This window comes from Hordeum vulgare, chromosome 4H (genome assembly GCF_904849725.1).
Source record: "Hordeum vulgare subsp. vulgare chromosome 4H, MorexV3_pseudomolecules_assembly, whole genome shotgun sequence".
Taxonomy (NCBI): domain Eukaryota; kingdom Viridiplantae; phylum Streptophyta; class Magnoliopsida; order Poales; family Poaceae; genus Hordeum; species Hordeum vulgare.
Genome location: NC_058521.1, coordinates 332858103 through 332884773, shown reverse-complemented (window position 1 = coordinate 332884773; position 26671 = coordinate 332858103). Strand labels below are relative to the sequence as shown.

Below are 26671 nucleotides of genomic sequence, written 5' to 3'. Positions count from 1 at the left end.
TTTTCTAAATAGGATGTAGGTCGTATTCGTACATTGCTACGATGAAAAATAGTCCGAATGAGGCATCAATTCACGGTTTGTCATCACACAAGGCTCCATGGTCCCTCTCGGAACCATGACCCTTTGTGTGATTCTTCGTGTCCAAATCGTGTCAAAACTTATATCAAACAAGATGTTACTTTAATCATGATATCTTTGCCCCATGTCGAGAAATCATGCAGATTTTGATGTACTTCAGAGCATTTTTTTCATTTTTGCAATTTGAAAACCTAGATTCCTAATGCGTGTGTCCAAACCGTTACTCAAGATGTTTGGAACTCCTGAAAATTTACTGCAAGTGGCATATATAGGGAAGCAAGAGTACATAAATATGATTTTTCCAGCAGTTTTTGCTTCATCTTGCATGTTCATGTGTTTTAGATTTGAATTATGGCCTTTAAATTTATACAATCTAACTTAATGTATACAAATGCCAATTGAACCCCGAATATTTCCAAATTTTAGGATGTCCTTCGTGCATTGTCACCGTAAGGATTTTTTCTTACAACTAAAACAATATTCATTACTATTGTACCCCAAAATAGTTTTACAATCTTTACCTACTAATAAAGCAAATAGCGCTTCTTCGGTACGTCATCCACATTGCCCTTAAAGTTGACTAAAATTACCCACCAATGCCACCTATAAGTCATAAAAAAAATTTCAAATAGGAAAATATCTGGACTGGGCCAGCCCATGTAGGCACCTCCTATATTACGGTCTGGGCGTTGGAAAAAGATGCAGCACACCAGTTTGGGTCGGCCCATGCGTGTGCGCCTATTTTTTAGTTTAGTTTTTTTATTTTTCTTTTCAGTTCCATTTTGTTTTTCTACTTTAAATAATTTAGAACTTCAAACAACTCTTCTCAATTTTAAGAAACTGAGAATTTCGAAATAAAATATTCAAAAAAACATATTTTTTTAGAACTCAAAAACTACCCAGGAGTTTTGAAAAATGTGTGCATATAAAAAAATGTTTAAACTTTGAGAAAATGTCCATAAAATAAAAAAGTCAACTATTTTAAACAAAAGTCCGTGTAAAAACCTTAAAAACAATTCGTGCCTCTATTTCCAGTCTCATTTTTTATTTTCATATTTCGGTTCCATTTTTTAGTTTAAATAATTTAGAAGTTTCAAAAACTTTTGCAATTTATAAAACTAGGAATTTTGAAATAAAAGTTTTAAGAAAATATAAAATGTTTGTGAATTCAAAAAATGCTCAAGATTTTTGTAAAAATATTCGCATATTCAGAAAAACATTCATAATTTTGAGAACAATGTTGATGGAAACAATAAAAGTCCATGATTTTTAAAAAAAAGTTTGTGTGTTATTTTTTGAGTGCAATTGAAAAAAAAATTGCCAATTCAAAAAATGTTCATGCATTTAAAGAAATGTCCTAAAATTTTAAAGACATGATATGATCAGCACCATTGAAGATTATAATTGTTTTTCTCCCGTTGTAACGCACGGGTCCTTTTGCTAGTTCAATACAAAAAGTGAACTCCATACACATGGTTCCATATAGGAACCGTCTGTGATAAAAATTCATGGATCTATTTATACCTCCCGAGGGAAGCTTCGTCGGCATCGTCTAGCTTGGGTTACGTTCACCCTCGATCCCCATTCCCCAACAAACCCGTTCTGCAAAGAAAAATGTCATCGGAACAATTCGTAAGTGTGTGTATGACTGCCCCTTCGGTCCCGAGCGCACCCGCCTCCGCCAAGAACACGGTCGCCTCAGCCGAGGGCGCAACATGTTCCACCTTAAGCACGGACACATCCACCAAAAGGGCATCTCCGGCGGCTCAAAGGGCCTCTGCCGCGGCTGAAAGGGTGTATGTAGTCATCGAGATGGCAGCTGTAGCTAATGCGACAGTGGCTGCAAACGCCAAGAACACTCGAGTAGTGTACCATGCCGCACAAGCACCTTGCCCTGGGTCGAGGCCATCCATGCCAAAATTTAGAATGCTCATGCCAAGATACTCTAGGATTTGCCGGAATCCAGCATGCGCCACACATCCAAAAAGGCGGCTGCTGCGGATCCCAAGATGCATGCCGATGATGCGGTTGCGGAGGCCATGGAGCCCCTTGCTACCTCTTGAGCTTGCGTTGGTTTTTCCCTTAAAGAGGAGAGGGTGATGCAGCACAGTAGCAGTAAGTATTTCCCTCAGTTTGAGAACCAAGGTATCAATCCAGTAGGAGAATCAAGCCAAGTATCCAAAGTACCTGCGCAAAAATAGCAAACTTGCACCCAACGCTACAAAGGGGTTGTCAATCCCTTCACAATTGATTGCAAGGTGAGATCTGAAGGTGGAAACTACAACAAAGTGAAAGTGTAAGGCTGAAAATATGATGTGAAGTAGACCCGGGGCCATAGTGTTCACTAAAGGCTTCTCTCAAGATAGCAAATATTACGGTGGGTGAACGAATTACTATCGAGCAATTGATAGAATCGCGCAAAGTCATGACAATATGTAAGGCAATGATCATACATATATGCATCACGTCCGAGACAAGTAGACCGATACTTTCTGCATCTACTACTATTACTCCACACATCGACCGCTATCCAGCATGCATATAGTGTATTGAGTTCATGACAAACAGAGTAAGGCCTTAAGCAAGATGACATGATGTAGAGGGATAAATTCATGCAATAGATATAAACCCCATATTTTTACCCTTGATGGTAACAACGCAATGCGTGCCTCGCTACCTCTTCTGTCACTGGGTGTGGTCGCCGCACGGTATATATGAACCCAAAGCCAAGCACTTCTCCCATTGCAAGAACTGTAGATCAAGTTGGCCAAACGAAACCCACAACTCGAACAGAATTACAAGGATATGAAATCATGCATATAAGAGATCACCAGAAACTCAAATAAGATTCATAGATAATCTGATCATAAACCCACAATTCATCGGATCTCGACAAACACACCGCAAAAGAAGATTACATCGGATAGATCTCCCTGAAGATCGTGGAGAACTTTGTATTGAAGATCCAAGAGAGAGAAGAAGGCATCTAGCTACTAGCTAGGGACCCGAAGGTCTGTGGTTAACTACTCACGCATCATCGGAGAGGCAATGGTGTTGATGAAGAAGCCCTCCGTGTCCGCATCCCCCCTCCGGCAGGGCACCAGAACGTGTCCCAGATGGGATTTTGCAAAGATAGAAGCTTGCGGAGGCGGAAAAGTATTTTCGTGTCTCCCTCCCATGGTTTCAGATTTTTCAGGAATTTGTAGGCGGAAGAACTAGGGTAGGTGAGCCACAGGGGGCCCACAAGCCTGCTAGGCGCGGGCCCCCACAGGCCGCGGCTAGGGGGCTTGTGGCCTCCCCTGGTGCCCCCTGCCTTGGTTCTCAAGCTCCCTGCGTATCTTCTGTTCCAGAAAAAAATCTGTTCGGAGGTTTTATTCCATTTGGACTCCGTTAAAAATTCTCCTCTAAAAAAGGTCAAAAACACGAAAAAACAGGAACTTGCACTTGACACTGAGTTAATAAGTTAGTCCCACAAAAGATATAAAAGGCATACAAAACATCCAAAGTTTGACAAGATAATAGCATGGAACCATCAAAAATTATAGATACGTTGGAGACGTATCAAGCATCCCCAAGTGTAACTACTGCTCGTCCTCGAGTAGGGAAGTGATAAAGACTAAAATTTTGATGTGGAATGCTACCTAGCATATTTGTCCTTTGTAACTTGTTTCATGTGACATGAATGTTCAGATCCGTAAGATTCAAAACAATAGTTTGCTATTGACATGAAAACAATAATACTTCAAGCAAACTAGCAAGGTAATCATGAACTTTCGAAATATCGAGGCCCAAGAAAGTTATCCCTACAAAATCATATAGTTTGGCTATGCTCCATCATCCCCACACAACGAATTTAAATCATGCACAACCCCGGTATTGGCCAAGTAATTGTTTTCGCACTCCTACTTTCTCAAACCTTTTTCAACTCTCACGCAATACATGAGCGTGAGCCATGGATATAGCACTATAGGTGGAATAGAGTGTGGTGGAGGCTATGAGGGAAAAATGATGAGATGGTCACATTGACTCAGTGTATCAAAGGGCTATGGAGATGCCCACCAATAGATATCAATGTCAAAGAGTAGGGGTTACCATGCAATGGAAGAACTAAGAGTTATAAGTGTGTGAAAGCTCAAAAGGAGAACTAGTGGGTGTGCATCCCACTTGCTTGCTCACGAAGACCTAGGGCAATTTTGAGGAAGCCCATCATTGGAATATACAAGCCAAGTTACATAATGAAGATTCCCACTAGTATATGGTGGTGATAAAACAAGAGACTCTCAATCATGAAGAACATGGTGCTATTATGAAGCACAAGTGTGGAAAAAGATAGTAGCATTGTCCCTTCTCTGTTTTTCTCTCTCTTTTTTTTGTTTGGGCTCTTTGGCCTCCTTCCATAATATTTTTTTTTGTATGGGCAACTTTGGCCTCTTCCCCTTTTTTAATTTCCTCACATGGGACAATGATATAATAATGATGATCATCACACTTTTATTTACTCAGAGCTCAATGCTTAGAACAATGATGACTCTATAGGAAATGCCTCCAGCAGTGTACCAGGATGTGCAACGATCTAGCTTAGTGTATGACCTCGAAACATCTCGCTAGCTGTCTTACGATCATGCAATGGCAAAATGTAAGTGAAGACACAAGGCGCGGCACTAGAGAGGCTAGCAATGGTGGAAGGTTAAAGTGCATCTATACCATGGACTCACATTAATCATGAAGAACTCACATGCTTATTGCAAAAGCTTTTATTAGTAATCGAAACAAAGTGCTAAACGCATACTCCTAGGGGAAGGGTTGGTAGGTGTTAACGATCGCGCGATCCCGACCGCGACACAAAGGATGACAATCAATAAATCAATTATGCTCCGTCTTCCTAACATAGCGGTTCACCATACGTGCATGTTACGGGAATCACTAACTTCAACACAAGTATTTCTAGATTCACAACACCCTACGAACATGACTCTTAATATTACCAAATCCATGTGTCAAAACTAATTGAGAGCAATCAAACTTATCTTTCTAATCAATGCACAAGAATATGGAAGTTTTATTATATCCTCTTTGGATGCATATCATCTATAGGACTATTTTCATAGCACAAGCCAACTACCAAGTTACTAAGAGAGAGCATTCTCAAAACGATATAAGTGAAGATCGAGAGTTCTTATTTCTCCAAAATATGACACCCTTGTTCTCTAAAAGATCTAAGTGAAGCACTTAGAGCAAATTTATCTAGCTCAAAAGATATAAGTGAAGCACACGTGAGCTAAATTGCCTAACTCAAAAGATATAAGCGAAGCTAAATGAGTATTCTAGCAAAATCACGATGAGTGCATGTCTCTCTCAAAAGGTGTGCTGAAAGGATGATTGTGACACAGCAAAAATAAAAGACTCCTATAATACACGATGCTCCAAGCAAAACACATATCATGTGGTGAATAAAAATATATCTCCAAGTAATGTTACCGATTGATTGTAGACGAAAGAGGGGATGCCTTCCCGGGGCATCACCAAGCTTAGGCTTTTTGGTGTCCTTGAATTTGGATTAGGATTCCTTGGGAATACCCAAGCTTGAGCTCTTTCCACTCTTTATCTCATCGTCCAAGAGAACATCACGCAAAACTTGAAAACTTCACAACACAAAACTTAAACAGAAACTGGTGATATCATTAGCACAAGAAAACAAACTACCACCTCTTTAGGTACCGTAGCAAACTTGATTTCTATTTATATTGGTGTTAGATTACTGTATTCTTACTTTTCCCTGGCTAGTACCCCCCGATACTATCCATAGTTTCATCAAAATAAGCAATCAACACGACAAAATCAGAATCTGTCAAAAACAGACCAGTGTGTAGCAATCTGTATATTTCGTATACTTCTGGTATCTCACAAATTCTGAACAATTACGACAATTTTGGAAATTGGCATATCAACCAGCAGAAAAAAGAATCAACTCAAAATCTCTTTCTGGATAAAAATGAAAAATAAATTTGTGAGCGAAAAGTTTCTGTCTTTTTCAGCATGATCAAACAACCATCACCAAAACTAGTCATAAATGTTTTACTTGGCTCAAACACAAAAACAAACACAAAAAACACAATCATAAAAGAATTATGATGGTGTGGACGCAACATAACAGAAAGGAAAAAGAAGAGATAAATTCATTGGGTTGCCTCCCAACAAGCGCTATTGTTTAACGCCCTTAGCTAGGCATAAGGCGATAGAATCATGTATCGTCATCTTTTGTACTCAAACCATAAGTAGGGTGAATACTCATCATCTTAAGGTCTTCATCTCTCTTACTAGATGGTTCACCACTATTTTTAGGAACAAAAACAGACTTGGTGGCCTTATTGTGGGCAAACTTTGGAGTGTTCTGCACAGCGGCAAAAGCGGAACCCAAGTTGGTTATAACATCCTCTAATTTGCTAATCCTAGCGGAATCATGACCTAGTTTTTCGTTAACTGTGGGTTCCCTCTCTTTTAAATTTTTCAAAGCCATTCCCACCTTGGATCCGTACTGAGTAATTTGATTGTGGATCTTTTTATCCAAATTCTCAATGAGTTCAATCATAGCAACTTCAATGATATCCAGCCTACGCATCACATGTTCCAGAGTTAAGGTAGTTCCATTAACCATGACTGGGGGTGAGCCTACCAAATTTATTAAAGCACCGTAAGAATCAACGGTATGTCTACCCAAGAAATTTCCGCCTACGATGGTGTCAAGAACATACCTATTCCAAGGGGAAATACCCACATAAAAGCTATGAAGCAGGACGGTAGTAGATTGCTTACGAGTAGATCTACTCTGAGCATTGCAAATCCTATACCAAGCATCCTTTAAGTTTTCTTCCTCATTTTCTTTGAAATTGAGAACTTTGCTCTAGGGAGTATCGTTCGAAGCGGTAGGTCTAGCCATGAGGACAGGTAGACAATCCCACACAAGCAGGCAGAAAGCAAGCGAACGAAAAGGGCAAACAAAAAAGTCAAATATTTTTGTAAATTTTTGTTTTTCAGAAGTGGGGGAGAGGAAAACGAGAGTCAAAATAAATAAATGCAAGGGATGAGTTTGCGACGGTTACTTGCATAAGCTTCACTAAGAATAATCCCCGGTGCCAAAGATTGACAAGTTGGAGGAAGACTATTCTTGACTTGATGCCCCCCGGCAACGGGGCCAGAAATTGGCACGTTGACGGGAGATTATTCTTGACTTTATCCTCCTCCCCGGCAACGGCGCCAGAAATTCTTCTTGCTACCTCTTGAGCTTGTGTTGGTTTTTCCCTTGAAGAGGAAAGGGTGATGCAGCACAGTAGTAGTAAGTATTTCCCTCAGTTTGAGAACGAAGGTATCAATCTAGTAGGAGAATCAAGCCAAGTCTCAAAAGTACCTGTGCAAAAATAGCAAACTTGCACCCAACGGCTACAATGGGGTTGTCAATCCCTTCACTATTGATTTCAAGGTGAGATCTGAAGGTGGAAAGTGCAACAAAGTAAAAGTGTAAGGCTGAAAATATGATGTGAAGTAGACCCGGGGGCCATAGTGTTCACTAGAGGCTTCTCTCAAGATAGCAAATATTACGGTGGGTGAACGAATTACTGTCGAGCAATTGATAGAACCGCGCAAAGTGATGACAATATCTAACGCAATGATCATACATATATGAATCACGTCCGAAACAAGTAGACCGATACTGAGTAACGCCTTAAGCAAGATGACATGATGTAGAGGAATAAATTCATGCAATAGATATAAACCCATCTTTTTACCCTTGATGGCAACAACACGATGCGTGCCTTGCTACCCCTTCTTTCACTCGGTGAGGTCACCGCACGGTATGAACCCAAAACCAAGAACTTCTCCCATTGCAAGAACTGTAGATCAAGTTGGCCAAACGAAACCCACAACTCGAAGAGAATTACAAGGATATGAAATCATGCATATAAGAGATCAGAAGAAACTCAAAAAAGATTCATAGATAATCTGATCATAAATCCACAATTCATCAGATTTCGACAAACACACCGCAAAAGAAAATTACATCGGATAGATCTCCATGAAGATCATGGAGAACTTTGTATTGAAGATCCAAGAGACAAAAGAAGCCATCTAGGTACTAGCTATGGACCCGAAGGTCTGTGGTGAACTACTCACGCATCATCGAGAGGCAATGGTGTTAATGAAGAAGCCCTCCGTGTCCGAATCCCCTCTCCGATAGGGCACCAGATAGTGCCCCAGATGGGATCTTGCGGAGACAGAAGCTTCCGGCGGCGGACAATTATTTTCATGGCTCCCTCCTGTGGTTTCAGATTGTTCGGGGATTTATAGGCGGAAGAACTAGGGCAGGGGAGCCACTTGGGGCCCACAAGCCTACTAGGCGCCCCCCTAGGCTGCGGCTAGGGGGCGTGTGGCCTCCCCTGGTGCCCCCTGCCTTGGTTCTCAAGCTCCCTGCGTATCTTCTATTCCGGAAAAAATCTTTCCGGAGTTTTATTCCGTTTGGACTCCTTTTAATATTCTCCTCCGAAAAAGGTCAAAAACACGGAAAAATAGGAACTGGCACTTGGCACTGAGTTAATAAGTTAGTCCCAAAAAAGATATAAAAGGCATACAAAACATCCAAAGTTTGACAAGATAATAGCATGGAACCATAAAAAATTATAGATACGTTGGAGACTATCACCCCTTCCCACGAGATCTCCGAGCAAGAGCTGGAGATGCGGGAGCCATTCGAGAGAATCGAGTGCTGGGCGGAGTTGCGCGTGGCTCAGGACGAGGGTGACAAGCGCGTGTACATCGAGGAATCGACGGTGGAGTACACCAATGCATGTCCTAGTGGCGCCAATACTATGAGTACTACAACGACGAGGGCGACACCTCTTGGGGAACGTTGCATGGGAAACAAAAATTTCCTACGCACACGAATACCTATCACGGTGATGATCATCTACGAGAGGGAGATCGGATGCACATACCCTTGTAGATCTCTAAGCGGTAAGCATTAAGAAATGCGGTTGATGTAGTGGAACGTCTTCGAATTCCAAATCGTCCCCGTCCAACGATCCGTCCCGATCTAGCACCGAACGGACGGCACCTCGACGTTCAGCACACGTATAGCTCGATGATGATCTCCGTCTTCTTGATCCAGCAATAGAGACGAAGAGGTATGTGGATACTCTGGCAGCACGACGGCGATGCGGTGATGATGGTGGTGCTGCTCCGGCAGGGCTTCGCCATGTCGTACCGATCTAGCTACAAGGTGTCACGAAGTAGTGGAGGGAGAGAGGTTTGCACAAAGGCTTGAGGTGCAAAACCCCTCTCAAACCTCCACTACATATAGGATGAACCAAGGGGAGGGTGCCTTGCCTTCTACCCCAAGGAGGAGGCTTCGGCCGCACCAAGCACTACTGGAAATCAGTATTTTGCCATCAGCCTAGTCTTTGCCGTCTGCTAGCTGATGGCAAAGATTGTCTTTGCCGTCAGCTTCCGCAAAACACACGGCAAAGCACAGGCTGATGGCATACAGTCTTTTTGCCATTTGTCACCTCTTTGCCATCTGCTAGCGGACGGCAAATAGTCCACAAGCAGACGACAAAGATGTAGATAGGCCCACCTGACCGGGGGGTGGGTAGGTCAAACAGGAGTCGGACCTTGGCCGTCTGCTAGCGGACGGCAAAGAGTCTAGAGGCACACGTCAAAGAGCTAACTCCGTTAACGGCTCCTTCCCCCCCCCACCCCACCCCCCTCTCTCTCTCTGTAACGGCTCATCCCCGTGCGCCCCTCGCTCTCTCTCCCCACCCCGCGCGCTCCTCTCTCTATAACGGCCGCCAGGACCACCGTCACGCCGCCGCCCCCGTCGCGTCGCCGACCCTATCGCGCCCCACTGTCGCCCCTGTCGGCTCTGTCGCCCCCGCCGCCGCCCCTCTCTCTCTCCCCACCTCGCCCCCGCTGTCGCTGCCGCTGCCCCACCACCGTCGCGCCGCCGCACCTGGCGCCCTCGGCGCCGCCCCGCCACCCCCGCCACCCTGGCCCCTCGATAGCCGTCCCTTTCGGTGAGCACCCACACCCCCATCCCCACCCCCCCACCCGCATTATTTTTTACTAGTTTTATTATTTTTTAGTAGTTTTAGTAGTTGTTATTGTTAGTAGTTTTAGTGGTAGATTTAGTTAGGTTAGTAGTTTTAGTTAGGTTAGTATATTTAGTTAGGTTAGTAGTTTCAGTTAGGTTAGTAGATTTAGTTAGGAGGAGAAGAGGAGAAGAGGAGGAGGAGGAGGACAAGAAGAGGAGTAGGAGGAGGAGGAGGAGGAGAAAAAGAAGAAGAAGAGTAGAAGAACAAATAAGAAGGAGAAGAAGAAGAAAAAGAAGAAGAAGTGAAGAAAAAAATAAGAAGGAGGAGAAGTAAAGAAGAAGAGATGAAGAAGAGAAGAAGAAGAGAAGAAGAGAATAAGGAAAAAATAAGAAGGAGAAGAAGAGAAAAAAGAAGAAGAAGTTGATTTTTTATTGTTTGGTATTTAGTGGTAGCTAGATTCTTTTTTAGTTACTTAGTGGTAGATTCTGTTTTTGTTATAGTGGTAGATTGTGTTTTTGTTATTTTTTTGCTGTTTAGTGCTATCTAGGTTTAGCGATAGGTTTAGTTAGCTTGGTTAGTTAGGTTAGTTAGTTAGTTAGCTTACTAGAAAGAATAGTAAGAAGAAGAAGAGGAGGAGGAGGAGAAGAGGAGAAGAGGAGGAGGAGGAGGAGAAGAAGAAGAAGAAGAATAGCAAGAGGAGAAGACAAAAAGAAGATCACATGTTTGGTATTTAGTTTTTTGGAATTAATTAGTAGTTTTAGTGGTAGATTTTGTTAGTTAATTAGTACATTTAGTGGTAGATTCTGTTAGTTTATTCGCCCATCATTATTGCTTAGGTTCAAGACTACTTCAAAGAAGATCACATGTTCTTTTGTTGAAATCAAGTCTGTCAAAATAATGTATCGTCTATATTTATTGGTATCGGAGCAAAACAGGACAACTTAAATAATATTGCCATCCTCAAATGTACAGAATATCGAAAAGTTTTATATAAACTGAAAAGTAATATAGGTAACCTGGAAAGTCCTCTGGACCAAAAGGGCAACTTCTGGACCTGCGAACTTTGCGTGGTAGGTGCATGTCCATGCAGGAGGGTAATTTCCCCAACAATGACATAATTAGTCCATTTAGCTCCAAAATACCATAACAAGCTCAAAATGGCATAAGAATCTTGGTTAGCTCATTAATATTATATACTTAGCTTGTTTTCCTCTAAAATGGGATAATTAGCCCATTTAGCTCAAAAGAGACATAATTAGGTAATTTAGCTCCAACAAGAGGAGAAGAGGAGAAGAAATAGGCAAAATGAAAAGAAAGAAGAAGAAGAAGAAGAAGAAGAAGAAGAGAAGAAGGAGAAGGAGGAGGAGGAGGAGGAGGAGGAGGAGGAGGAGGCCAAGGACCTTCTATCCTTCTCCTCCTCCTCCTCCTTCTTCTTGATTTCTTATTCTTCTCCTCCTCCTCCTCTTTCTTCTCCTCTTTCATATTATCCTTGCTTTAATTAACCCAACAATGACATAATTATCCCATTTAGCTCCAAAATACCATAATAAGCTCAAAATGGCATAAGAACCTTGGTTATCTCATGAATATTATATACTTAGCTTGTTTTCCTCTAAAATGACATAATTAGCCTATTTAGCTCAAAAAGAAGGAGAAGGAAGAAGAAGAAGAAGAAGAGAAGAAGAAGAGAAGGAGGAGAAGAAGAAGAAGAAGAGAAGAAGAAGGAGAAGAAGGAGGAGAAGAAGGAGAAGAAGGAGAAGGAGTGACATAATTAGCCTATTTAGCTCAAAAAGAAGGAGAAGTAAGAAGAAGAAGAAGAAGAAGAGAAGAAGAAGAGAAGGAGAAGGAGAAGAAGAAGAAGGAGGAGGAGAAGAAGAGAAGAAGAAGGAGAAGGAGGAGAAGAAGGAGAAGGAGCCCTCCTTCTTCTTCTCTCCTTCTTCTCCTCCTTCTTCTCCTTCTTCTTCTCTTCTTTTTCTTCTTCTCCTCCTCCTTCTCCTTCTCCTTCCCATTCCCCTCCTCCTCCTCCTCCTCCTCCTCCTCCTCCTCCTTCTTGTTTTTCTTCTCTTCTTGCTTCTTCTCTTTCTTCTTCAATTTAGCTTATTTGTCATATATATGTTGTTGTTCTTCTTCTTCTGACTTTCTTATTCCCATTTTGCAGATTGGATGTACTACATGCATGGAAGTTGGCGTTGGAGTGCTTTAGTTTCCGTTTTAATTTGAGTTGATGAACAATGTGGAACTATATGTATATGTATATATGGATGAACAATATATGTGCAACTATATGTATGTATATATGGATGAAACTTTGTATGTGTTGGTTCTTTTGATATATGGGATGTACGTTGATGAACAAATGGCATTGATGAGCTTTATATGTATATCATATATATGTTGTAACCTATTTATGATATATGTGCTATGAATTATATGTGTATGTGCTGTGAAATAGAAAAAATAAATAAAAATATGACAATATAGGCTCTTTGCCGTCTGCCAGCTGATGGCAAAGGCCTTTGTCGTCATCTGATCGACGGCAAAGGTGCCACGTGGCGCCCAGCTGTGCAACCTGGGCAGTAGCAGCTGGCCATATAGTCTCTTTGTCGTGTGCTTCCTTGGGGGCAGACGACAAAGAAGAGGGCACAAAGGAGGGGGGAGGAGGAGGCAGATGACAAAGAGTGGAAAGACGGGGGAGGGGAGGACCCGGCAGACGGCAAAGATGGACGGGGAGGCAGACGGCAAAGATGGAGGGGGATGGCAGGGGAGGAGAAGGCAGATGGCAAAGATGGGCGGGGAGGCAGACGGCAAAGATGGAGGAGGAGGCAGACGGCAAAGCCTCCGTTAACCCCTAACGGAGGCAACGCCTGTCGGCTGCCGTCTCAAGCGCTTTGCTGACTGCTCCAAAAGAAAGCTGACGGCGAAGAGCTTTGCCGTCCGCTTTGGGGGGGCAGACGGCAAAGAAGGTCCTATGCCGTCGTAGGCTGACGCAGAAATTTTGCCGGCCGTGACAATCTTTGTCATCTGTGGTATTGTCTTTGCCGTCCAGGATATTGTCTTTGCCTTCTGTGATGGCATACGGCAAAGAAGGTGATTCCTGTAGTGAAGGAGGGAAGAGTCCTCCTCCAATTAGGTTTCGTGGAGGACTCCTTCCTATCTTATCCACCTCCTTCATTTTTTTGTTTTTACTCTTTTTTTTCCTTGGCCAAAATAAGTTTCATGGGCTGGCCAAACCAGCCCACTAAGGGCTGGTGCGCCACCCATGGGTCTAATAGGTCTTCTCCCGGGTGGGTGGCCCCTCCGGGTAAAACCCAGGAACCATTCATCACTCCCGGTAATTTACCGGTAATGCCCGAAATCATTTCGGAAGCCAAATGCAACAGTCCTATATATAAATCTTCGTTTCGGGACCATTCTGGAGACACTCATGGCATCCAGGATATCATCCGGGACTCCGAACAACATTCGGTTACCAACATCAATAAATCAACTATACCGAAAATGTCACCGAAACTTAAGTGTTCACACCCTGTGGGTTTGAGAACTATGTATACATGACCTAGACACTCCCGGCCAATATCCAATAGCGGGACCTGTACGTCCATATTGGATCCTACATAATCTATGAAGATCTTATCGGTTGAAACTGTATGTCAAGGATTCACACAATCTCGTATATCATTCCCTTTGTCCTTCGGTATGTTACTTGCCCGAGATTCGATCGTTGGTATCGCCATACCTATTTCAATCTTGTTACTGTCAAGTCTCTTTACTCGTTATGTAATACAAGATCCCGTGGCTAACTCTTTAGTCACATTGCTTGCAAGGCTTGTTTGTGATGTCGTATTACCGAGTGGGCCCCGAGATACCTCTCCGTCACAAGGAGTGACAAATCCCAGTCCTGATCCATGATAACTGAACGGACACCTTCGGAGAGGCCTATAGAGTACCTTTAGAGTCACCCAACACCGTTGCAATGTTTAATACACACAAGGAATTCCTCCGGTGTTAGTGAGTTACATGATCTCATGGTCATAGGAATGTACACTTGACATGTAGAAAACAATAGCAACAAAATGACAGGATCATATGATACGTTTATAGGTTGGGTCTTGTCCATAACATCATTCTCCTAATGATGTGATCCCGTCATCAAGTGACAACTCTTGTCTATGGCTAGGAAACCTTAACCATCCTTGACCATCAGTCTAGTCAACTAGAGACTCACTAGGGACATTGTTTTGTCTATATATCCACACATGCATTTATGTTTCCATTCAGCACAATTATATCATGGATAATAATCGATTATCTTGAAACAGGAAATATAATAATAAATATTTTATTATTGCCTCGAGGGCATATTTCGAACAGTCTCCCACTTGCACTAGAGTCAATAATCTAGCTTCACATCTCTATGTGATTTACAATGTAATGAATCTAACACCCATACAGTTCTGGTGTTGATCATGCTTTGGTCGTGGAAGAGGATTACTCAGCAGATCTGCAACATTCAGATCCGTGTGCACTTTGCAAATATTTATTTTCTCCTCCTTGATGTAATCACGGATGGCATTGAAGCGTCACTTTATGTGTCTGGTCTCTTGTGAAACCTTGGTTCCTTGACTAGAGAGATGGCACCAGTGTTGTCACAAAACATATTGATTCGGTCTCGTGCACTTGGCACTACTCCAAGATCTGACATGAACTGCTTAATCCAGACACCCTCCTCAGCGGCCGCTCAGGCAGCTATGTACTCCGCTTTGCATGTAGAATGAGCTACGACCCTTTGCTTGGAACTGCACCAGCTTACCACACCCCCGTTAAGAATAAATATGTATCCGGTTTGAGACTTAGAGTCATCTGGATCAGTGTCAAACCTTGCATCGACGTAACCCTTTATGACGAGCTCTTCGTCACCTCCATAAACGAGAAACATTTCCTTAGTCCTTTTCAGGTAATTCAGAATGTTCTTCAACGCCGCCCAGTGTTCCTCTCCTGGATCACTTTGAAACATGCCTGCCATACTTATGGCTAGGCTGACATCCGGTCGTGTGCACAACATTGCATACATGATAGACCCTATGGCTGAAGCATAGGGGACGACACTCATCTTTTCTCTATCTTCTGCAGTTACTGGACATTGAGTCTTACTCAACTTTATACCTTGTAACACAGGAAAGAACCCCTTCTTCGACTGTTCCATTTTGAACTTCTTCAAAACTTTATCAAGGTATGTGCTTTGTGAAAGAGCTATCAGGCGCCTTGGCCTATCTCTATAAATCTTTATGCCCAATATGTAAGCAGCTTCTCCTAGGTCCTTCATTGAATTTTTTTTATTCAAGTAATCATTTACGCTTTCGAGTAACTGTACATTGTTTCCAATCATCAATATGTCATCCACATATAATATTAGAAACGCTATAGAGCTCCCACTCACTTTCTTGTAAATACAAGCTTCTCCAAAAACTTTTATGAACCCAAACGCCTTGATCACCTCATCAAAGCGCTGATTCCAACTCAGAGATGCTTGTACCAGTCCATAAATGGATCGTTGGAGCTTGCACACTTTGTGAGCATTCTCTGGATCGACAAAACCTTCGGATTGCATCATATACAACTCTTCCTTGAGAAACCTATTAAGGAACACCGTTTTGACATCCATTTGCCAGATTTCATAATCGAAAAATGCAGCTATTGCTAACATGATTTGGACGGACTTAAGCATCGCTACGGGTGAGAATGTCTCATCTTTGTTAACTCCTTGAACTTGTGAAAAATCCTTTGCCACAAACCGAGCTTTATAAACGGTCACATTACCGTATGCGTTTGTCTTCTTCTTAAAGATCCATTTGTTCCGAATAGCCTTGCGACCTTCAGGTAATACTTCCAAAGTCCATACTTTTTTTTCATACATAGATCCTATCTCGGATTTCATGGCTTCTAACCATCTGTTGGAATGTGGGCCCACCATTGCTTCTCCATAATTCAGAGGCTCATTGTTGTCCAACAACATGATTGGCAAGACATGATTCCCGTACCACTGTGGAGCAGTATGTTCTCTTGTCGACCTGCGAGGTCCGACAGTAACTTGATATGAAGCTTCGTGATCATCATCATTAGCTTCCTCTTCAACTAGTGTTGCCTCGTCAGAAATTTCTTTCTGCCTTGCGCCACCATCTTGTTGAAGCAGAGGTTCCACAACCTCATCAAGTTCTATCTTCCTCCCACTCAATTCTTTTCAGAGAAACTCTTTATCAAGAAAAGCTCCGTTCTTCATGACAAACACTTTGCCCTCGAATCTGAGATAGAAGGTATACCCAACCGACTCTTTTGTTTAACCTATGAAGACGCACTTTTCCGCTTTGGGTTCTAGCTTTTCAGGCTGAATCTTTTTGACATAAGCATCACATCCCCAAACTTTAAGAAACGACAACTTTGGCTTCTTGCCATGCCATAGCTCATATGGTGTCATCTCAACAGATTTTGACGGTGCCCTATTTAAAGTGAATGCAGCTGTCTCCAATGCATAGCCCCAAAATGATAATGGCAAATCGGTAAGAGAAATCATTGAACACACCATATCTAATAAAGTATGATTACGATGTTCGGACACACCATTACTCTGTGGTATTCCAGGCGGTGTCAACTGTGAAACAATTCCACATTGTCTTAAGTGAGCACCAAACTCGTAACTCAGATGTTCACCTCCTCGATCAGATCGTAGGAACTTGATCTTCTTGCTACGATGATTTTCAGCTTCACTCTGAAATTGTTTGAACTTTCCAAATGTTTCAGACTTGTGCTTCATCAAGTAGATATAGCCATACCTACTCAAATTATTAGTGAAGGTGAGAAAATAACGATATCCGCCGCGCGCCTTTATGCTCATTGGTCCACACACATCAGTATGTATGATCTCCAACAAGTCACTTGCACGCTCCATTGTTTCATAGAATAGAGTCTTAGTCATCTTGCCCATGAGACAGGGTTCGCATGTGTCAAGTGATTCAAAATCAAGTGACTCCAAAAGTCCATCAGCATGGAGTTTCTTCATGCGCTTAACACCAATATGACCTAAGCGATAGTGCCACAAGAAAGTGGTGCTATCATTATTAACTCTACATCTTTTGGTCTCAATGTTATGGAAATGAGTGTCATCACAATCAAAATTCAATATGAACATAAAAGGTATAACTCATATAAATAGAACAACCATTATTCTTTGACTTAAATGAGTAACAGTCTCGCAATAAACAAAATCCAGATATAATGTTCATGCTCAACGCAGGCACTAAATAACAATTATTTAAGTTCATCACTAACCCCGATGGTAACTGAAGTGAGATCGTGCCAACGGCGATCGCATCAACCTTGGAACCATTTCCCACGGGCATCGTCACTTCATCCTTCACCAGCCTTCGTTTATTCCGCAGTTCCAGTTTCGAGTTGCAAATATGAGCAACAGAACCTGTATCAAATACCCAGGAACTACTATGAGAGATGGTGAGGTACGCATCAATAACATGTATATCATATATACCTTGTTTGGCATTGGCCGCCTTCTTATCGGCCAAATACTTGGGGCAGTTGCACTTCAAGTGACCAGTCCCCTTGCAATAATAGCACTCAGTTTCTGGCTTAGGTCCAGCCTTGCGTTTCTTCGCCAGAGGGAAACATCTTTGCCACTCTTCTTGGAGTTACCCTTCTTGCCTTTGTCGTTTTTGTTGAAACTAGTGGTCCTATTGACCATCAACACTTGATGTTCGTTCTGGATTTCTGACTCAGCGATTTTCAACATCGCAAATAACCCGTCGGGTAACTTATTAATCCCTTGCATTTTATAGATCAACATGAAGCTCTTATAGCTAGGTGGAAGTGACTGAAGAATTCTTTCATGATAGATTCTTGCGAGAGTTCAATCCCCAGCTCAGCTAGATGGTTAGAGTACCTAGACATTCTGAGCACGTGTTCACTAATAGACGAATTCTCCTCCATTTTGCAAGCATAGAACTTATTGGAGGTCTCATACCTCTCGATCCGGGCATTCTTCTCAAAGGTAAACTTCAACTCCTGGAACATCTCATATGCTCCATGATGTTCAAAACGTCTTTGAGGTCCCGGTTCTAAACCATACAAAACTGCACATTGAACTAGTGAGTAGTCATCCTTATGCGCTTGCCAAGCATTCCAAACATCTTGGTCTCCCGTACCGGGTGGTGCATTACCTAGCATAGCATCAAGCACATATTGCTTTTGGCCAGCTTGGAGGATAAGCCTCGGATTTCGAGCCCAGACAATGAAGTTGCTTCCATCATATTTCATCTTAGCTTTCTCTAGGAACGTATTAAAATTCAGGGTTGCTACTACGCGAGCCATTGATCTACAACATATTTTTTTTGCACAGATTACTTAGACTATGTTGAAGACGTACAACTGAGTTTAGCTAATCATATTACTAATGAACTCCCACTCAAATAGTCATCCCTCTAGTCATTCGAGTGGCGCATGATCCAAATTCACTAACTCAAGTCCGATCATCACGTGAGTTCAGTATAGTTTCAGTGGTGAACATCTCCATGTTGATCATATCAATTATATGATTCATGCTCGACCTTTCGGTCTCATGCGTTCCGAGGCCATGTCTGTACATGCTAGGCTCGTCAAGTTTAACCCGAGTGTTCTGCGTGTGCAACTGTTTTGCACCCGCCATATGTGAACGTTGAGTCTATCACACTCGATCATCACGTGGTGTCCCGAAATGACAAACTGTCGGAACGGTGCAAAGTCAGGGAGAACACAATTTTATCTTGAAATTCTAGTGAGGCATCACCTTATAATGCTATCGTCGTTCTAAGCAAAATAAGGTGCATAAAAGAATTAACATCACATGCAAATCATAAGTGACATGATATGGCCATGAACTTGTGCTTCTTAATCTCCATCACCAAAGCACCGGCATGATCTCCATCGTCACCGGCGATGCACCCTGATCTCCATCATCGTGCCGCCATCGAGGTTGTCACGCTATCTATGCTATTACTACTAAATCTACAACCTAGTGATGCAGTAAAAGCATCTGCAAGCACAAACGTTAGTTTAAAGAAAACCCCATGGCTCTTGCCGGTTGCCGCAGCATCGATGTGCAAATCAATATTTAACTATTACAACATGATCATCTCATACATCCAATATATCATATCATGTCTTTGGCCATATCACATCACATGCATACCCTGCAAAAACAAGTTAGAGATCCTATAATTTCTTGTTGCATGTTTTACGTGACTGCTATGGGTATCTAGTATGACCGCATCTTACATACGCACAGCCACAACGGTGATATGCAAGTTGCTATTTAACCTTCTCCAAGGACCGCCTCGGTCAAATCTGATTCGACTAAAGTGGAAGAAACAGACACCCACCAGTCATCTTTATGCAACCAGTTGCATGTCAGGCGATGAAGCCGGTCTCTCGTAAGCGTACGAGTAAAGTTGGTCCGGGCCGCTTAATTCCAACATTACCGCCGAATCAAGAAAAGACTAAGGAGGACAGAAAATTGAAAATCAACGCCCACAAACTCTTTTATGTTTACTCGAGATATCATCTACGCATGAACCTAGCTTATCATGCCACTGTTGGGGAAAGTTGCACGGAAAGAAAATCCTACGCACACGAATACCTATCATGGTGATAATCATCTAAGAGAGGGAGATAGGATACGCATACCCTTGTAGATCGCTAAGCGGGAAGCATTAAAAACGCGGTTGATGTAGTGGAACGTCTTCACGATCCAAATCGCCGCCGTCCCATGATCCGTCCCGATCTAGCACTGAACGGACGACACCTCCGCGTTCAGCACACGTACAGCTCGATGACGATCTCCGTCTTCTTGATCTAGCAAGAGAGACAAAGAGGTAGCTGAATTCTCTAGCAGCATGACGACGTGGCAGTGATCATGGTGGAGCTGCTCCGGCAGGGCTTCGTCGTGCCGTCCCGATCTAGCTAGGAGGTATCACGAAGTAGTGGAGGGAGAGAGGTTTGCACAAAGATTTGAGGTGCAAAACCCCTCTCAAACCTCCACTATATATAGGAGGAACCAAGGGGAGGCTTCCTTGCCCCCTACTCCAAGGAGGAGGCTTCGGACGAACCAAGGAGGGAACAGTCCTCCTCCAATTAGGTTTCGTGGAGGACTCCTTCCTATCTTGTCCACCTCCTTCCTTCTTTTTTTTCCTTTTCCTCTTTATTTTTGCCTTAGATGAAATAGGATTTAGGCTGGCCTCTCCATCCCACTAAGGGATGGTGTGCCACACATGGGCCTATTAGGTCCCCTCACGGGTGGGTGCCCCCTCCCGGTAAAACCCCGGAACACACTTGTCACTCCCGATACTTTACCAGTAATGCCCGAAATCGTTCCGGAAGCCAAATGCAACAATACTATATATCAATCTTCATTTCCAGACCATTACGGAGAAACCCGTGACGTCCAGGATCTCATCCGGGACTCCGAAAAATATTCGGTTTCCAACATCAATAATTCAGCTATATCGAAAAGGTCACCGAACCTTAAGTGTGCAGACCGTGCGGGTTCGAAGGTCTATGGTGGTCGTACATGTAAGGTTGGAGTAATGGTCACAACTTAAACCAATCTGTTTTTGAAAACAACCCACTCACTTGACTCAGTGCACAACTTATTTCTCAAGTGGTTACCTAGCTCAACACCATCTTTCTCAGGCATTAGTGGCACCCAATGACGTTTTCGAAAGGTCCTTGAAATCATTTCCTTTCCGACACCATTCATGTTTCCCATCCCATTTGCATAGCAACTATTCCAGCATCCTAATGACTTCCCACCCCCACAACCATCATAGGAAGGTAGGGTCACGCTGAGCGCAAGTATCAACAAGGAGTTATCAGGGACAACCCACGAAGGTGATCACCGATTCAACATGATTCAAATGCAATGAAGTAAAGTGCCATACGACATGCAAAAAGGGATTCATAGTCATGGTCAAAGAGATGCTTGCCTGGATCAACAAAGTCCCCGGGGTCTTCAAATCCTTCTTATCCAAGCATTTTTTCAACAACGCAATTTATTCGATGTAATATAACGACAAAAATAAGGCCACAACAAAACAGGGAAATATAACACTCTGCAAAATGTCAACTCGTTTTGTAAAATACTAGGTTGAATATTAGCGTTGTGAAAATTATTAGTTTTAGTTTTGAAGTATAAAAAGTGGTGAAATGAATTTTAATAGAGAGCTAAAATACATTAAACAAGTTTTTTAAGTAATATTTTGCACCAAACCTCTTCCAAAAATTTCACAATTCGCAAAATCAAATTGGGTGTAATATTACAAGATTTTTTGTGGTGGAATATTTGGATTTGGACAAATATTTTAGCCACATGATTTTTGAAAATAATGCCAGAAAAGTAAAAAAGTAAAATGGCTACTGTGCTCCCAGAACAGAATAGCCAGCCGAGCCAGACCCAGACAGCTAGGTCGGCCCACGCGACCCAGTGCGCTTGCTTGTAGGGGTTTAAACCAGACAAGCGCGGCCCAACTGACATCAACAAAAAGGGAAGAGAGAGAGGTGAAAATGATAGGCGGGGCCCGCCCGTCATCTCCAACCTCATGACAACGAGGCCGACGAGCTCACTAGTGAGGTTTCCGGCCACGGCGTGCAAAGCTGAGTGCATGAATGGAGTCACCGTCGAGCCGCCGTTCTGGTGGAGGTGGAGGGAGTCTTCGGAGGACTGTGGGTCACCGGCGACGAGAGGGCGGTGGCAGAGCTGGCTCAGGCAAAGTTGAACCCGCCAATTCCTGCATCATTCCATGAAGGAGAGAATGGGAAACGAGTCAGAGGGGAGATAGTGGATCGAACTAAAAGAAAGGAGCGTTAGAGGAGGGTCGTACCCAGAGATTCGTGGCCGTCCCGACGTGGGGGCGCTCTAGTCGTTCTCAAGCCTAGGGCCTCGAGGGGGAGAAGGAGTGGTGTGGGGCTCGATTGAACGAGTGAGAGAGATACCAGAGGGGAAAGAGAGCTCAGAGGAGGCCCTATTTATAGGGAACAATAGGTACATCATAGACCCGTGGGCCGACAATGTCGTAGGTGAGGCTGGAGGCCATGGGAGGGCTCGGCTCAGTGTCGGGGTGCTTATGTGGGTGGTCTAAGACAACAGGGAGCAAGAGAGAAAGCGGGGGCCCACCATTGCGAGCTCGTGCATTGGCCGAGCGGGGGTGGCATCGGGTGCACGCTGCATAGGGTGAGGGATAGGGAGAAGTGGCTCCCGACACACTGGCACATCGCGGGCGCCTTGGTGCCTCAACTTCCCCAAGGGAAAAGGCTCGACATGTCCAAGGGATGGGCATGGAGCAAAATCCACTCTCGGGTCTCCTGTAGCACACTCGAGAGCGTGCTTTTGGCTTGCATGATGATGCCTTGGAGGGGCCCTGGCGCCGCCACTACTTTCCATCAGCTGTAGGGGATTCAAATATAGGGGAGGGAGCATGGGATGCTCTCGAGGCTGTCCAGGAGAGAGAGAGAATAGAGAGAGGGGAGAAAAGTGTTGTCTAGAGCAAGTGGGGTTTCGATGCCTCAATCATGGAGCTAGCTGTTGGGGTTGATACTCGAGGTGTTATGGGTCTGGCCGAGGCTGTGGTAAAAATTGAGGGCAAGGGGAATAGCTTTGGAGGTCAAAACAGTAGTTTCTGGATTCTGCCAGAAGGTGTTTGATAGAGTTTTGGGAAAGATCACTTTGCCCACTTACTATGATACTTAACATGATCAAATAGTGGGAATAATTGAGCTTGATCATCAAGTTTGGGCTCATTGGAGGAAAGTTGGCAATGCAAACATAGAAAACCCTAGAAATCAACAAAATCTAGTTTCTGTAGATCTAGCTAAGAAAATCATTCGCACAAATGCACAAATTGGTGCAGTATCTTTCTTTGAGGACTAGATCACTCCTGCAAAGTTTGAGAGGAATTGGAGAAACTTGGTAATGTAGAGTTGCTCAAATTTTGTTTCGGACAAAGAGGGTTTTGGAATATTTTGGTGAACCAAATCAATTTGGATTGAGATGAAACTTGGCAAGATCACCACATATATCATGTGTGAATTTCTAGATTTTTCCTAGAATCATTTGAGAATATTTCCTATGTAAATTTTCAAAAGCTTGAAATAAGCACGCGTTGTAACTCTTATATATGGAGAATAAATGTCAAGTGAGTTTCCCTAAAGTTTCTCAAATATTTTTGAGTCAATTATAATAATTTTCCTCTATGAAAGACAATTTCTGGCCTCACAGAGAGGTATTTAACTAAAATAGGAAAATTACTTTTAAAATAATTATGGTGTGGTTTTGGGAAGTCTTTTTGATAATAGGATCCAAAAAAAAATTTGGGCCAAAACATTTCACCTAAATTGAGGACTTGTAGTACAAATCTCAACTTAGAGGTTTTCGAAGGTTTAAAATAAATAAATGCCTTTTGGTCAAAATAATATTTAATAAAAGATAGTTTTAGGTCCTATTCACATGGTATGGTTATTGTGCAAGGATTTGGAGCAAGAAGATGAGTATTGAGATAAGGGAGAATTTTTGTGAATAAAAACTCATATAGGCAAACAAGCTTATGACAACCAATTCAATCCTCACATGCGCACAAAATGTTTTAAGTGGTTCCTAATTTTCTAAAGACATATTGTGGCAAGGTGGTACAAACACAGGGTGTGACACTTGGTGTGCTGGATATTCCAGTATGGCCTGCCGGCCATTTCTCCTGCCGCATCCTCGTCGTCTCCCCAGCAGGCGGCAACCTCCTTGCCACACCCATTAGACTTAGCCTTCTTGTCGGCGATGTACTTGTCGAACACTTCGATGGCCATTACTGCCTTGCCTATGCGCTTTCGATTCTTCTTTCGACCTTTTGTCTTGGAGGCGGGCGTGTACTCGTCATCTAAAGCGACTTGTGCGATAGTATCTTCTCCAGGGAGTCTTCTTCCTTCCTCAACACGTGCACATTTGTCAACCATATCATAAAGCTCGGTGATATCCCACAACTTGTTCATGCTCATTTCCTTGGACATCGGCCGGTTGCGCATGTTCGTATGGCACACGACAATCACAATGGCAAGATGGATGTGAGGGATATTTGTATGGAACACAGCACACGACTGAACCTCTGGATGTACTTGCGAAAGAATTCACTATCTCTGTGGGGAAGTGCATGTAGGTCATTGGGCTGCCTAGGAGTTTGTGACCCCCATGGTATGCGCCAACGAACTGGTTGCGTAGATCCACCCAAGAAGAAATGGACCCTTATCGCAAGTTCATCAGCCAACTCCACACATTGGGCTTGAGCGCCAACGAGAAGTAGTTGGTGAATACTTTCTCATCCTGTCCCCCAACAGTCTGTACTACAATCATGTAGATACCGAGGAACTCCCATGGACTCATCTTGCCGTCATACTTGTCCGGTAGCTCAGGCTTGAAGCCCCGGCTGGAGGGCCAACGGACTTTTTCATAGCTCGTGGGTGAACGTCGGGCAACCTATCTCATAAGGTAGGCTTCCTGGTACCCTAGGCGTAGGCTCATCGATGGCTGGGTCTGCATGGCCATTCGATTGGCGATGCATCTCCTGCTGCCTCTCGATGGTGGTGCACGCGTCCTCCTTGCGCTTGTCCTTCAAGCCCTGGTATTGATCTCGCTTTTTCCATGGGACCGTCGACGCATAAGAAACTTCGTCCTGCACATCGGTCCAACGGGATGGTTGTTGTTGTTGTGGGGGCGACTGCATCGTGGGTGCTCCGCCAGCATCGCCCCCTCTTGTAGCCGCATGGTGCTCTTGCGAGGGACCCGCCACCTCTAGCTTGTTGCGGTTCACAAAGCTCTATAGGCTCTGTATGGTCGCCCTTCAATCTTCCATCTTCTCTGATGCATGTGGAAAGTTCAGCAACAACTGGCCCTATACCAAGGCTTCCTCCAAGTTCTTGGGGATGGAGCGACGCGAGGCACGATTGGTGCTCTTACTCCCGACCATGTCAGGAGGAGTGCTCTCTCGTCCTGCCGCATGCTGCACGTCCTCACCAGAAGGTTGACGATGAGCTTGGAACTGTGCGCCTTGAGAGTGGCATGCTGGTTTCTTATCTATCCATCGCGTGCGGTCGTTGCCCCATCGGTGTTGTTCGCGGTTGTCTTGTGAGGGGCACGACGGAGGTCTCATCATCGCTGATGTAGTCGTTGTCATCGTGGTGTTATCCCCGATCACCACTAGTGCATCTCGCATTGCCATGATGAGAGAGTCCGGTTTGTGGCTCGTTGAAGTCGATGCAATGTTGTGGATGTGCTCACCTGTATGGTGAGCACGATGGTCGCCCCCATCTGCATCTCTTGTAGGTGCCTTGTATGGCAGCTTGGACGAAGATGGGACGACCGTCGATGTGCCCTTGGCCTTTTTGGGAGCCATGTGGATCGATGAAGATGGTGAGAAAGACACACAGAAGTTCGTGAAGGTTCGTGCATGCGGCCCCTACCTGGCTGCCAAATATGTCCTGGTACGACAATCTATGGGACCTACAAGGCCCCTTTCCGGTTCAACTTTGGGGAAGCACGGGAACAAAGAGCATATCAAACTCATGGGCGCTCTGGGTTTCGACATGTTTATGCCGCTCGGGAGTGTTAAACCTATGTCATGTGCATTGTGGATTATATTGGTACAAAGTACATGAGCGCAAGAATGCTCAAGGAGTGCGGCTAACCGTGCAAATGGACAAAGTGTCAAGCCTTTTAAAGGTAGTCATGGTCCTCCTTTTATATATCAAGGGGCTACCACAATGGCTAAAATTGTCATTGCATGGGGTAAATTGTAGGTCCTGTAGCTGCCAAAACAACTGACAAGAGCTACAATGGGAAATACCTAACCCTGACGGATTAGGACACCCACATTAAATGTGTTGTCAGGTGTCACGCTCGCAACGTATCTTAGTAAGGATCACCTCTCCTTTTGTGTCGTTCGCCCAACTAGCTCTTATTATCTTGCCACTCTGTGGGACGAGTGTCAGTAAAGGTGTTGTAAATCCCTTGGGCTGCCACACGCCTCTGACAAGGTTCACCTAACTGCTTGCCCGCTGGACACCACCTCATCGTAGTTGACAATTAGCCTGGTGAGTTGTTGTGGTGAAGTGGTAGTGGAGTCCTTGTTGGGCATAGTGGCTGCCACTTGTTCTTCACCAGCAAGGCGGCTTGCTGGTGACTTTGCCTTGATGCATGGTGTTGTGTTGGACACCTCGTCTCCTAGTAAGGCTTGCCGGGCAGGAGTCTGTTGTCCTCTGTGCACAAGTCAAGGCACTAACCGACCCGTTCTTTAGTACCCCGACAATTAGGTTGTTGTCAAAAGTCTTCACTACTAGTTGTTTGTCGAGGTGGATCCTTGGTGCATCTTGCCTTGCTGGTCCTTAGTTGACGAGTCTTGATAACCCACAAGTATAGGGGATCGGGATAGTTTTCG

General features: G+C 43.7%; 1 pseudogene; it reads right to left on the bottom strand.

Annotated features, from left to right (window-relative positions):
- LOC123450500 overlaps nt 1-24266 on the bottom strand; it is a 44359-nt pseudogene extending 20093 nt beyond the window's left edge.
- Nucleotides 24267-26671: the final 2405 nt, after the last annotated feature.